At 36.9% G+C, this 13,743-nt stretch overlaps 1 protein-coding gene across 1 annotated transcript in view; it reads left to right on the forward strand.

Moving 5' to 3' along the window:
- Window positions 1-13,743, forward strand: part of B3GALTL (beta 1,3-galactosyltransferase-like) — a gene marked incomplete at its 5' end in the record, with an annotated part of 66,467 nt that overhangs the window by 19,950 nt on the left and 32,774 nt on the right.

Consider the following 13,743-nt stretch of genomic DNA (forward strand, 5'->3'; position numbering starts at 1 on the left):
ACCGTAGCGTTGTGGCAGTAGAGCAGCAATGTGTGTGGACATTAAAATCCTAACACAGGATTCCCTACTTCCTACAGCAGTAGTCATCCACATCTCCCTTGCCCATGCCAGTATTAGCTCCCTCCCTGGTGCAGTACCTTCACTGACTGCCCCTGGTTCCTCTGCCACCCCGCTGCAGACGGAGCGCTCTGCCTCTCGCCTGCTGGTGGGCCGTGCTGGCCTGGGAGCTACATGTTGTACAAGTCTGGTGTTGGCTTAACGCTCTAATGTGAAATTTTACTTGTAAAGTTTTGACCTAGAGAGAAGAGGTTTTTAAGAGACTTAACTGAAAGTTAAGCATACATAAACAGTGCTTTATTTTCTTAATAAAAATAAGAAAAAGCTAGGGGCGTACATCCCCTCATACGTAATAGCTTGCTGTGAGGTTATTGGACCTATTTTTCAATTTGAGGTTCTTTGTTGTAAAGGAGAAAGAAATCTGATTTAGATTGTCTTAGGTATCTTGGCCTTGGAGTGCCTAAATCAGATTTCTGGATGTTTTAGGCTTCATTTATCCAAGCTTATCAAACCTGTTGTAACTAAATCCATTCTAAATGCAATTTTTAATCCCTTAATGAAATCAGTCATGTGAACTGCTTTTGTCCTGCAGTGTTCTGCTCTTTTGGAGTCCTCTTTGGGATTGAGACGAGTGTTCAGATACAGTGTGTGCAGAGAGGGTTATGGCTTCAGTTATTAAAAACAAGGATTTTAATTGTGTTCTGTAATGTTGCAGAATATGAATGATTAAGAGATCAGTAAGTGGAAGTATGAATAGTTTCAGTGAGGGAGGAATATAGGCATGTTTTATGGGAGAGAGGTAAAATCTTGTTCATAATCAAAGAGTTGTACCTGTGAGTACTTCTACCTTGAGAAAACTGAACTGGCTTTTAAAAAACTTTATTTTCTAATTAAGGAGATTCCTTTATAAGAATGCTGAAATGGTGATGCTTTTCCAATATTAAGAGGTACCTGTTAAACAGCATTCATGGCATCTTAAAGAAGCAGTGATGGAAATACATCACACCAAAAATCTCATACCCGAAATCTGGGAAAAGGGGAAAGCCATCAATGTACAGGAAAAAAATGAGGATAGCCAGCATGTACTTGGTATGTCTTGTTTTTGTCAACTCGCAATTCCACTGTAGGCCACTGTGAGGCATGACCCAATAATACTAATTATGGAGAAGGGACAGAAGATCTCTGAAATCCTGCACGTCAACATTTGAAGTTCACATTTTTCATTAAAAGGAATACATATGAAATTACTACTTTCAGGCAAAGGAAGGTAAATTCTTGTGTTTTAAAGGACAGCTGCTGTATAGAAACAAAGGACTGATTCAACTGAATCACCAGGTTTACTTGCTTGTTGTCACAGGACTAAACAATAGATATTTAGTCCATAAGGATTCATTAGTTACTATTTTCCTGTTTTAAAATGAGAAGTGGAAGCCAGCTGTTAGATTTGTGGTATTTAATGTAACACTAATGTAACATCTGCATTGCTTTAAAATGGATTAAATCACTGACATTCATATTTACTTTACATTAGTCTTTACAAGTAATTTGTCCATTTATTGTCTTTGTGTACTTTAAACATTTTTTTTCCTGTGAAACTAATCTGTAATTCTGGTCACCAGGAGATGTCAGTATTGGGTTCATGCTTAAAAGTATATTCCATAGCGATATATTGAATATTAACCAAAACTCTCAAGTATATTAAACAACAGCTAGAACATAGCAATGATGAAAATTCCGTAAGATTTTTAGCAATTTTCTTAATTTTCTGAGATTTCTGCATTTAAGAAGTTCTGTAAACTAGGCCTTCCTAAGAAACACCAGATAAGAATAAGGAAGCTGTGACAGTGTGAAATGATAATATTTGGGACTGTTCCCTTTCTGTCTTCTTAAAAAATTGAAAACCAGGGTTACTTTTTTGGCTATTACATTTAAGACTAGAAAACAGGTAAAATACAGTTTTTGAAAAATGGTAGATACTGTCTGAAATACTGTTTTAGATGCAGTTAATGCTATTTAATTGCCTGGGGTTGTGGCACTGTTTTGAAGACAAAGGTCTGTATTTCTTTATGAGAACTGGTCCGGTAGAGTAAATACCGTTTGTTGTTTGTTTGTTTGTTTTCCTTGAGGGTTCTTATCTTGAACACACCCAGCCAATTCATTATGTTCAAAAACCTTATATTTTTCCTGAAAAGCCTAGAGATTAAATGGTATCCTATGTATATTAGCCAGAAGAAATATAGCAAATTAGTACTGTTCATTATGGAGTTAAAAAAAAAAGCAAACAAGAATGTAAGAATAAGATTTTAAGACTGATACCATGGAGTATTGGAAAATGGAAATGAGTATCACATACTTCCATATGAATAACAGATGATGTGAAGTATGACCTCTGTTTTATAGAAGTGTTGTAACTATAATTTGCAATATTTTTACTATTAGGCTTACTTTGTTTTGAGCAAAATCTTGTATTTTGTAGCATCTCATAGAAATGAAGTTTCACAGATTTAAACTATCCCCACATATAAAGGGGAGTATTGCTCATTTGTGAGTTTAAGGGCTATTACTGTAGTGATTATTAACATCAGTTTAAACAAAACAAGTACAATCAAAAGTATGGAACTGTACATAGAAAACCTCCATATTATGTTGCTTGAGTAAATACTTGCTTTAGTTAACATCTTTATTAAATTTTAATAATACTGTTTCTTTGTCAGTCTCCCAATTTCCAGTTTGGGTAATATGTAAATAGGTGACAAATGTTAGGAGCATCCTATAGTTGTGTTCTTATTTAAAACAATTTTGCAAAATCCTGTTTCCTGAAGTGAAGCAGGAATAAAAATGGTCAGAAGCCCACCTGGCCTATACCAGTGGTCTGTGCCTCAGAAGTTCAGTCTCTCTGTTATTTTACAGGATCATGCCTACAGAAGGTTCTGTTGTTCTGCTTCCAACACAAATGGACTGTAATGCAGTATACTAGCTGCTGCATCTATAAGTTTGAAAAGCCTCTTGGTGCCTATCTCAGCTTTATTTTATTAGGTCATTAGATTCATGGCCACAATATCTGTTGCCGAAGTGCCAATTGTTGTTGAGCTTGGCATATGTGCTTTAAAAATGTGTTATATTTAATTGCCTAGGCTGTTCTGAGGGCAGCATTGCACTGTTTCAATAATATGGAAGATTTCTTTGTTAAAGTGTTGGAGAGGGAACTAAAAGTATAATTCGTTTGTCTGAATTCCAATGCATGTATGTTAAGCCGTCACCATATTCCTATCCGAAATGATCTGTCTCCAAATTGTTCCTGCTCATGTTTTGGCCATCTGTGAAAGACTACTTTCAGGGGATTTGTAGACTGTATCTTTTTTTTCTTAATTTGCCAGTGGGACATGCATTCCTTTTCTGGGTGAATTAATGTTTTCTGAAGTTCTTCCTAGCTCTACTTCCACATTGATTTCAGATGCTGGAATGAAGCTAGCTGTCCAAAAGCCTCTTTAAGTATTCCTCTGTTATTGTTTGATACTATTCCCATGATGAATTCTGACATCCATATCTCACCTGAAAGAGATTTTTAAATACTATCAGGCTATGATGGAAACAACTCTGAAAATGTGTCTAGGTTTTTCTTGGGCTGTAGTAGTGTTTTCCTTATTTTATTCCTTGTTAGATGTATTCCACAAATGAACAAGCATACATTCCTCTTCCTCACCTACAAAAAGCTCTATAGCTAAAATTTCCCAACAGTTCCTGGAGGAGGTTTGAAGTTTCCCTTGCTGTAAAGCTCACATGCATGTTAGTAATGTTGTGGTTATAAAATTTGGTGGAAGGATTGCTCGTTCACTGCAACTGAGTTGTTTTTAAACTGATCTGTATATTTGGATTAAATATTCATAGACTTAATTTGCTTGAGAGCTTTCAAAATTAATACCATAAATGCAATGCAATCCAGAATATATCTGTTGCTTCCACTTTCAGATTACTTGCTCAAATTCTAGATTCTAGTCTTAAAACCCTGTTTCCTCCTCTCCTTCCTATAATGGCTTCCCATGCCATGGAAGCTGCTTTCCAGCTGAGACTAATCAGATGATTCATTTTTGGATCTTGCAGTTTTAACAAGGTTTAACTGATTATATTTAAGTGAAGTGTTGGGCTACATTCTGTCCTGCCCTTCCATCTCCATGTCTACAACAGTTTGTCTTTATGGCAAGGTTTTCCACAATATCAAGATCAACCCTATTTTTTAAATTAGAACAGGTATGTTTTATGGATGACTTTAAATTATTTTACTTCCCAGTGTTACTAGATCTAGTGTCTTTTTTTTTTTTGTAAAATGTTAGTGTGCAATCTGTTTCCTTCCCTAGCAACAGCTTTCTTTTCTTCTGCAAGGATTTATTCATGTCAAATAAATCCTGTAGCCTCATGAAATGTGCTTATCTCCCTAGTTCTTAAAATGCTTATTCCTTAAAATGTAAGAGTTCATCTTGCCAGGCAGCGGACAGGTTTTTTTGACTTTATTTATGAAAAACAAGGTTCTTTGGCATACCTTCACCATTAGCTTTCCATCATTTTTCCCTCTCTGTAGAGCAAAGATCAGATGCCAGTCTATACCAGAGCTGTTGGGGAAGATCCTGTCACGTCACCTGTGATGTTAATCTTTTATGCCATTCTACTTGGCCCAGGTCTAGCTAGTCTTTCACTGATCAGCAGGACTCTTTCCACAGCAAAATGATCAGTCTGGCACATGACTGGCAATAGACTGTGTGAAGGTATCTTGCTGAGATGACAAGACCTGCACTTCTCTGGTGAGGGTAGAGATGCTGATGGGGTACCTGGAGCATCTGCACTCTTACTTTCTCAAAGAAGTGAAGTCACTGCAGGGGGTCCCTCATAGCCTCAAAAAATTAGAGTAATTGGGGAACATTGTACTGCAGTGAGAGGGAGGAAGAAGTTCCAGCCATTATCGGTGGCCTCCTGAAACCACACAAATCCTTGTCCAAAAGTTTTGAGTATCATAGTACCCAGTATGTGTTGCTATTTTGATGCTTTTTTCTGTCTGTAGTGCTTGAGTCAGATTATAGTACCAGTAACTACTAAAAGCCCTGTATCATCTCTGGTTCATGAATAGAAAACTCTGGAAACAAAATTTCTTTGTCTTTTTCTTCCCCCTGCCCCCCCACTTTAAACAGTATTTTGCATTTAGAGAATGAACACCTAAATGTTGCCATACTAGTTGAATTTTCTCCTAAACTTGCATATTTGTATCTTGCATAATTTAGATTTCTTGTTTAAAAGACAGAAAAAAATTTGATGGATTAATTTAGTATTTCAGACTTGCCCTCATTTTCAGATTCCTCTATAAAGTTTAGTTGGACCTTCATTTTATCCAACCTTTCTTCTCTCCCCTTTGCTTTTGTTTTGCCTGACTTCTATTTGTAACATCATCCAAAACTTTCTTATTTATACTTATCTTCCAAATCTGTCTATAAAACTTCACTTCTGTTATGTGGGTAGAGCTTGCAGTACAAAAACCTTCTCTCTAATAAGTGTGTGCATTTAAGTGGTCAGTGTGTGACATTCGTATTTCTCCTTCCTTAACCATATTAACATCTGCATTTGTTTTCTGATGTATTACTTATTCTACTTACCTACATTGTCTGATATCAGCATGTTCTTGGTCATTTTCTTTCCTGTTGAGTCCATAGTTTGTCTTCATAATGCCTAATTTCTTTTAGGATTTGCATTTTAAAATGCAACTGCTCATTTTAGGGCCTCAATATTTGGGTGCTCAACTTCTGAAATGCTTCTGAACTCCGATCTGTTGAAGAGGTGCCTCTAAGTTCTGAAAATAAAACCTTTTGAAAGTGTTTCAGGAAAGGTGTACAAAATTACTATTTAGTTTTGAAAATATATTTCAGAGTTGTCTTGAATCTCTTTTCTTTGAGGTCATCTTGCAGGACTTTACAGATTTGACTGAATTCTGTTTTACCTTTGCTTTCCTCCAGCTTTTCTCTTGGCTTTTTTTGTTTTAATTGTTTGATATCTGACTTTCTGATATGCCCTTGCTTCTCATTCTGCAAAGCTACCATAATCCTTTTGACAATTACTAGGCTTTATTATCAGCAAAATTGATGTCTAGCCCATTAACTATTGAAACTGTAAAAGTTACCTACACTGTAATGCTAGAAGGTGAATATGATCATCTTCCCATAATAGATATTCAGTAGATTTGAAGGAATTTGTAGAAGTTGGATAATTGTGCACTAATGATATATTTTAAATGTGTTAGTAGTGATGAATGGGCTCCTCTCAGCCCTGCCTTACACATCATACACTTTTTATACAGCTGCTTTTCCCAGTCAAATATGTGGTAACTGCATTGGCTTTTTTTATGCAGAAAATAGGACCTGTCACCTCACAGAGATGTATTAGTTCTGATTGAGAAGGGTATGTTTTTAAGTAAAAACTCACTTTACACACTAATATTATCAGCCACAATACTAAAATCCTATCTTAAACACATTCTAAATGAAGTATCTCATTCAGATCAGTTGGCAACATAATTATTACGGTTCACCATTAATATTTACTTTCATGCATAATAGCTGTGTACTGTATACCACGTCTGTCTTCTGTATGATTGCCTTTATTTAGAATTCTGTAAGACTGTGAGCTGTGAAGACAGTATTCCTCACTGCTTTTTATCCACACAAGTGATGAGCAAACAAATGGCACTTTACTGCAATACATTGTTGTCATTCTAGGCTACTGTCTCATTATACGTAAATCTGGTAGCATTTATTATAATAAGCACTCAAAATTTTTCCAGATTTTTCCACATCTTTTTTGTCTTGTTACAAAATAAGACTTACTTTGAGATGTTGGTGATCACTAACTCTCGAAAGAACAGAACAGGGAAGATAGGATATATCTAAGGGGAAGATAGGGAATTCTAAGGGAGGAAAAAGAAAATTAAAAGCAGAGTGAATTGGTGAGAACTTTTATATTGATTAAGTTTCTTCCTTCAAAGCTACACTTTTTAATTAGCAAGTTCGATGTCTTAGTTTTCAAAATTCAGATTGCTGCTCAAACTAAATATTAGACTGACTTAAAATCCGTGTAAATATTTTATTATTATTTTATTAAGTCCTGGTTAACCGAAAGTATGGCAGATGTGCCATACTGCTTTTCTGGACTATTTCTACATTAGCAAGTAGTGTGGTGCAATAGGAGCAAACATGTAGAGCCATGCAGTTGTTGCTGAGGAGCTAGCACTCGTGTTACATGACATTTCAAAGGGTTTTACTTTGGCCTAGTTCTGATTTGGTTCTATAAAATGGAGATCCATTAGCAGTTGCAGCACATCCTTTGGCTTAGTTTCATCCCAAAGGAATACAGTTTGTGCACTCTGTGATGCAAGATAGTGCAGTGAGTAGGAAAAAATGCACAAAAATGGACTAAGCTAAACTGATTATATGAGGCAGTGTTAGGAAGCAGTAAGAGCTGCTTTGGGTCTAGGTCTCAATCTTGCAATTAGGTTTGAACTTTCTTTAGTAAGTTTTTTTCTAGGTATTAAGATTTATGATAATCACTTTGAAATGGGTCAATACCTCTGAATGTTGTTCACATCTCAGTAATTGCAAGAATTAAATTAGTTATTTTTTTACATTGGTCAGTTTGAAAAGTCAGGATTTGACAACTATGTCAGCAAGCACTAATTGAAGACTCCAGACTTCATTTTGATCTTTGAAATATGTAGCCCAATCTAGCTTAAAACAGATGAAATTAGAAATATTTTATGTTTTTTGACTAATTGGGGGGGGGCACATTATTCATTTGTTGATGAACATATATTTTGAAATTTTTCTTCTTTTTTTTTTTTTTTCCAATTTAGTAGTTTCTTGAGTTTTCTCACGTCCTGGTCATCTGAATTACAATCTATTCAGGTTTTTATCTACAAGATTGGAGGCAACGGTGTTAATGTCAACACATTTTCTGCTTCTGATAATGGAAAACATAGGCACGTTTATGAATTCTTTGTATGACTGTTTTTCAGTTTGCTGCAGGACACTTGTTTGTACCAGTAGTTGAGGAAAATCTCCTGGTGTCACATCAACGTAATGCAAACCAAATTAACTGCTGACCACAGGTGAATTATTTCTGGGTCACTAAAACCTTACTGGACCTTTTACTGATTCTCTAATTGTGGGAACTTTAGGTTAGCAATTGGGAACATTGTAATATGCATGCTGAAATTTACTCCCACTATTGCTGAAGAACAACCCAGTAAAATAAAAAATGACTAGCTACCAGCATCTTTCCTACATGAAAATTTACATCAATGATAATTATACGTTTTTGAGACAGAAATACATTGCAGTAGAAGCTTTCTTTTTGATGATGAAGTAAGTTAGTGTATAACGATTAATATTCCAGCTAACTGCCTAAGAAGTTGCTTCAGATACAAATACTTACTGTAGCTCTTTTCCCAGTCAATGAGTTGCTGGATCTAGCGTGCAAGCACTCAGGAGTCAGTGCTTTGGTTATGCATTCAAGTATGTTTTCTGGCAGCTAAGTTGTGTTCTGAGGATTTCAGTATAATGTACAGTAGGAAAAAGGAATAAAATTACTTCCTCTTCATTAAAACTCTTCCTTTTTTTTTGCCTCTTATCTGAAGTTATAGTCAGGAACACTTCAAATTGCTTTGTTAACTTGCAGTTATTGCCTTCATATGATTGGGTAAATGCTTCCATCTTTTCTTTAATGTAAGATCGTTTGATGACAGACTTACACACAGCATCTTTCTCTTGATTTATGAAAGCAGGGTATTGATATGGCCTTTCCTTGAACCCTTTGAAACTGCCTATAATACATTACGAAAACTCAGTTCTTTAAAAATTATAACCAGGCACCTGAGAGTAGAACAGAAGTAGAGATTTTATCTAATAGAAGACAGTAGATTATTACTTTAGGCTTCCTGAGGAGCAAAAGACTACAAAATGTCTGTTTATTGGATATTATGCTTTATTAGCAACATCGATCTTTTAAACCTTATTGCAGCCTTTCAATACTTAAAGAGGGCCTAAAAGATAGATGGGGACAGACTTTTTAGTGGGGCCTGTAGCAATTGGACAAGGGGTAGTGGTTTTAAACTAAAAGAGGCTAGATTCAGGCTAGACATAAGGAAGAAATTTTTTAGGATGAGGGTGGTGATACACTGGCACAGGTTGCCCAGAGGGGTGGTAGATGCCCCATCCCTGGAAACGTTCAAGGCCAGGTTGGACGGGGCTCTGAGCAACCGGATCTGTTTGAAGATGTCCTTGCTCACTGCAGGGGGGTTGGACTAGATGACCTTTAAAGGTCCCTTCCAACCCAAACTATTCTGTGATTCTCTGATCATCTAGGGAGAAATAGAGCAAAGGTTAAAAAGGTCATGACCATCTTGGAGACGCTCCCAAATAACTGACTTGTTAAACAGAAGCAAATTACTTTTGTTACAGTTGTATTGTTAAATTTTACTTTAAATCATTTGTGGTTTTTATTGAAGGGGTATCTTGAAATAATGTTTTGCCCTGGATTCTTGGACTTGATGCTCTGATAAATATTGATACTTACGTCTTTAAAACCTGAAAAATACTTGAAATGTGTATTGTGGTTTTCAATGTTTAAGTGAATTCTTAGAATATGGAGAAGATGTAGTGTACAGTGTAGTATTTGACGGTGGCAATTCCTAGCAAATTGACTGACCCACTGGGTTTAGAGGTAGGACATTTGCTCTTACTTTCTGTCACTTTAGAAATCCTTCAGGGTGTCTACAGAAGTGACATGTTTGTGAAAATAAAGCTGTAGGGAGACTTCAGTGTGTATTCCACAGTTCTACTTTGTCAGAGTAGTCATAATGGATGACTGGAAGAGCTTGGCTTATTTAGCCTCCCAAGGGAGGGCTGAGAAGAGGGTAGATAGGCTAGCTCTGAATGTGTCTTAGGATTAATTTCTGAAAAGATAAGAGTAGGGAAAATGTTGTTAAGTGCTTGTAGAGCATGTAGAGCAAAAACTAGGAAAATGTTTCTAATTCTGGAACTGTGTGATTCAGCAACAGTCTCTAGGGTTTAGGATCCCCCCTCCTTCACCCCTGCTCTGGGTTTCATTAGGCAGTTTAATAAACTTACAAAGCATGGGGATATATGCAAGACGCTGCAGATACCAGTGTACTGGACTCATTAAGAGCAGATTCCTATACACTACTGTATCTTTCTATAATGTGTTATAAGTTTGCTAATTGCTCTGATCAGGTGACTCAGTAATAAAACAATAAACATATTACTGTCATGTTTTGCATTTCACTGCAGTTCCATATCTGTTTATGTGTAGTACTTACAATATTACATCACATAGGGCATATAATAGATAGTGGTGACCAACATTCAGTTTGAACTATGTTCTAAAAAGCATGTTCTCACTAAAGCATACACTTAGGGCAAGGTTTAGTTATGCTTAGATGAAATTCAGTGGACTCCATTCTGCAGGAAAAACAAAGCAAGCACAGGTCTGCTAGGGGGTCTTAGAGGATGTGACTTAGGTCAGGCTCTGGAAATCCCATTTTAGCTGGGCATGATCTCTGCTGTCCTGGGTGCTTACAGAGCACCTTGTCGTCTATGAAATCTTAACCCTTTTCTTTGTTTTTACACCATACTGTTTTGTTCTCTAGAAGTTGTGCTTTTCTCATATAGGTTTTGGTAGATTAATATGAAATTGCATGTAGTACAGAAAGATTTCAGATATTTGTTTCAGGTTAGCAATTCTCTTAATTATTTCTTAAAAATTCTTTTCTTCTGAATGATCTTTTTCCTCATTGGATATACTGTTCCCCCAAGGTTTTTCACATGTAAATGAAGAAGTCTTTTAATGTTTAGATTCAAGAACCAGAGTTTGATTTCAGTTCTGTTGATGGTTTGCTGTGAAATTGAGCAGTCTCACTAGCATGTTTGTACTTCAACTTGCATAAATAATACTAAATGATTTTAAAGGTGTGTATGAGGCTGTGTCAATGTGTTTTGAAGTGAAGATGTGCATCTAACCCCTTTATGCACGCTTCAGGGTTTTTTGTGTAGAGTCTGCAATTGTAATCTGTGGCAGGTATTACTGCTCTCACTGTGCTGATACAATAGTTGGTATTTGGGGTAAAAATGTCTTATACTGTATTTCAGACTACAAGTGATTTCGTTTTTTCGTTTTGCCCTTTTAAAGTCAGCTCAATTGTGAAAGTGGGGAGGCTAGTTTCTTGGTCTTCAGAAGTGATTAAATTATTTTATTTAGATTAAATTTGACTTGTCATATGTAAAGTGTTAGTGTCTGTGAAGGCATATGGGCTCTGTAACTGTTGAAACAATAGTTTCAAGATAAATAACCAGTGAATGCATTACAGGGTGTGGATGCATTTGTATGAGAGTTCTATGAGATACACAGACACAGTGTGTAAGTTACTTATCACTACCTTGACTATCTAGCCATCCCCTGATGAGCTAGCCTGCACATGCCCTTTCACTCCCCAGAGCTGACATCAGGTAATTTTTGCCTTTTTTCTGTCATTGTACTGAAGGTAGAATAAATAAAATGAATGGGTCAGCCCAGTTCCACTAGGTTCACAGTGAAAATACGTAAAATGAGAAAGGAAAAGCAACAGAGATCCTCCTGTATTTTTGGAAGAGGCTGTTTTACCCGTACAGTGTTTTTTAAGCATCCTTTATTAAATCGGAATTGATGAATTGTTAGAGAAGAGTGGAAGGAAAGGTATGTGCAGGACATGTTATTTTCATGTTTTAGAGGAAGTTGGGTAAAGAAAGGGAGCAGGCTTATGAGAATGTCAAAAAGAAAAGATAACCTTGCAAAAGTATTAGACCAGCTCAAGAAAGAGTGTTTTTTCTTTATCATCACTCCTTTGATCTGCACAAAGGAAAGAGTTGGGGTTTTTTTGTTAAAGAAGAGATACCTGAGTATATGGTACAGCTACTTAGATGATGTAATTTACTTCATACCTTTTGCATGGGCAAATGTTGTTTGTATCTAAAATGAATACAACTTCAGCCTTTACTGTGATATAGACACTGAATATATTAACTACTTTTATCTCTGTCTGGCTCCTATTGTACATGAAGTACATGGCCACATACAAATAACTAGCATAACTGCAGGGTTTATATCCTTGTAAAAACAAATGCTCTTGTAAAGACAGAGGTTTGCCCTTTTATCTTCCTATCTGCAATCCCACAAGCAAACATATTTTTATGGTTTTACCATGAAGTGGTTACATTTTAGTGAAATACCAGATGTTGAGCATACTGTTACTAATATTTGCCACTTCCACTAAAAACCTCTGGAATTCCTTGGTTTTGCAATAAATTGAAACTAACCAGGAACACATTTGATAGATTGGCTTGAACTAGAACCATAAATCAGAACTGCTGATATTTTAGATGCACGTTATTATCCTGTTCCAAATTAGAGTTTTGGCATTGTTTCTTTTCAATTTGGGTCATTCACAATAGCATAAGTGTTTTTTAAAACAGTAGATTGTTATTTTTTTATAGGATTAATGCACTTCTGAGAGACACAGTTATTCTTTAGAGTGGTAGAGATGTTTTCTTTAGTGAATGAAGTTTGGAGGTTTTATGTATTTCTAGGTGCTATGCTTAACTGCCCTTAAAAAGGATTTAAAATAAACTTGACAGAGTCAGCAAGCAGTGTGAACTTCATCTTACAGCTTTTCCTAGAGAATAAGTTATTTTTCTGTTTAAATGTGAATTTTATGTTAACGGAATTGGTTTATATTCCTGAGAAGCATTTGTCAAACAAAAATGTTTGGCATATGCATAGTGTCAGTGGAAAGGAATTAGGCCCTTGAGAGATTAAGATGGTTTGTCTTGGGAGCTTGCTGAATCCGCTAGCCTGACAGAGGCGAGGCTGAGCATGTGTTTCCAGTAGGCACATGTGCACACATACACACACTACGTGTTCATATATACGTGATCATCCGTGTAGATCAACACAGAAACTGCAGCACTCTCACAAACACAAAGTGTACCAATGGCCTGACCTTGTTTCACCTTTCTGGCTGGTCAGGATGAAAGCCTGTTTGTGGAATATGTATACATAAATACATATATATATGCAACATGGATGCCTCCAGTAGCTGGTCTTTGACGCTCAGTCTGTGCAGTCACAGGTCTTGCATCCCCGGTCTCTGCAGTTGCCAGCACGTGGGCATGTGAGGCTTGCTGTGTGGCTTGCAGCCCCGTTCCAGTTGCTGGTGCTCAGCCCTGCTCCTGCACACCCACATGCACACGTGCATGCACTATGGGTCCTCCCAGTAGCTGTAGACACTCAGTATATCCAGTAGTTGACCCCTGCCCTCCCTGTTGCCTCATGCACAGACACACACGTAGAAATGGATCTTTCTGGTTACCTGGTGGAGACTTATAACCCCACCAGTAGCTGACCCTTGCACCCCAGAGGCCCTCCTGTAGCTGGGACCTCCTGTTGCCTCCAGTAACCAACTGTTAGGCCCCTTGGTCCCCCCAGTGTCTGCCGCAGACTTTTGGCTGCTCTGATACCTGGCTCCCAAGCCTCTTCTAGTCCAGATTGATGCTCATGAGCAATTACACACACTGAAACACACACCCACACGTGCATGCACTC

Source organism: Haliaeetus leucocephalus, unplaced genomic scaffold (genome assembly GCF_000737465.1).
Source record: "Haliaeetus leucocephalus isolate CR32 unplaced genomic scaffold, Haliaeetus_leucocephalus-4.0 Scaffold351, whole genome shotgun sequence".
Taxonomy (NCBI): domain Eukaryota; kingdom Metazoa; phylum Chordata; class Aves; order Accipitriformes; family Accipitridae; genus Haliaeetus; species Haliaeetus leucocephalus.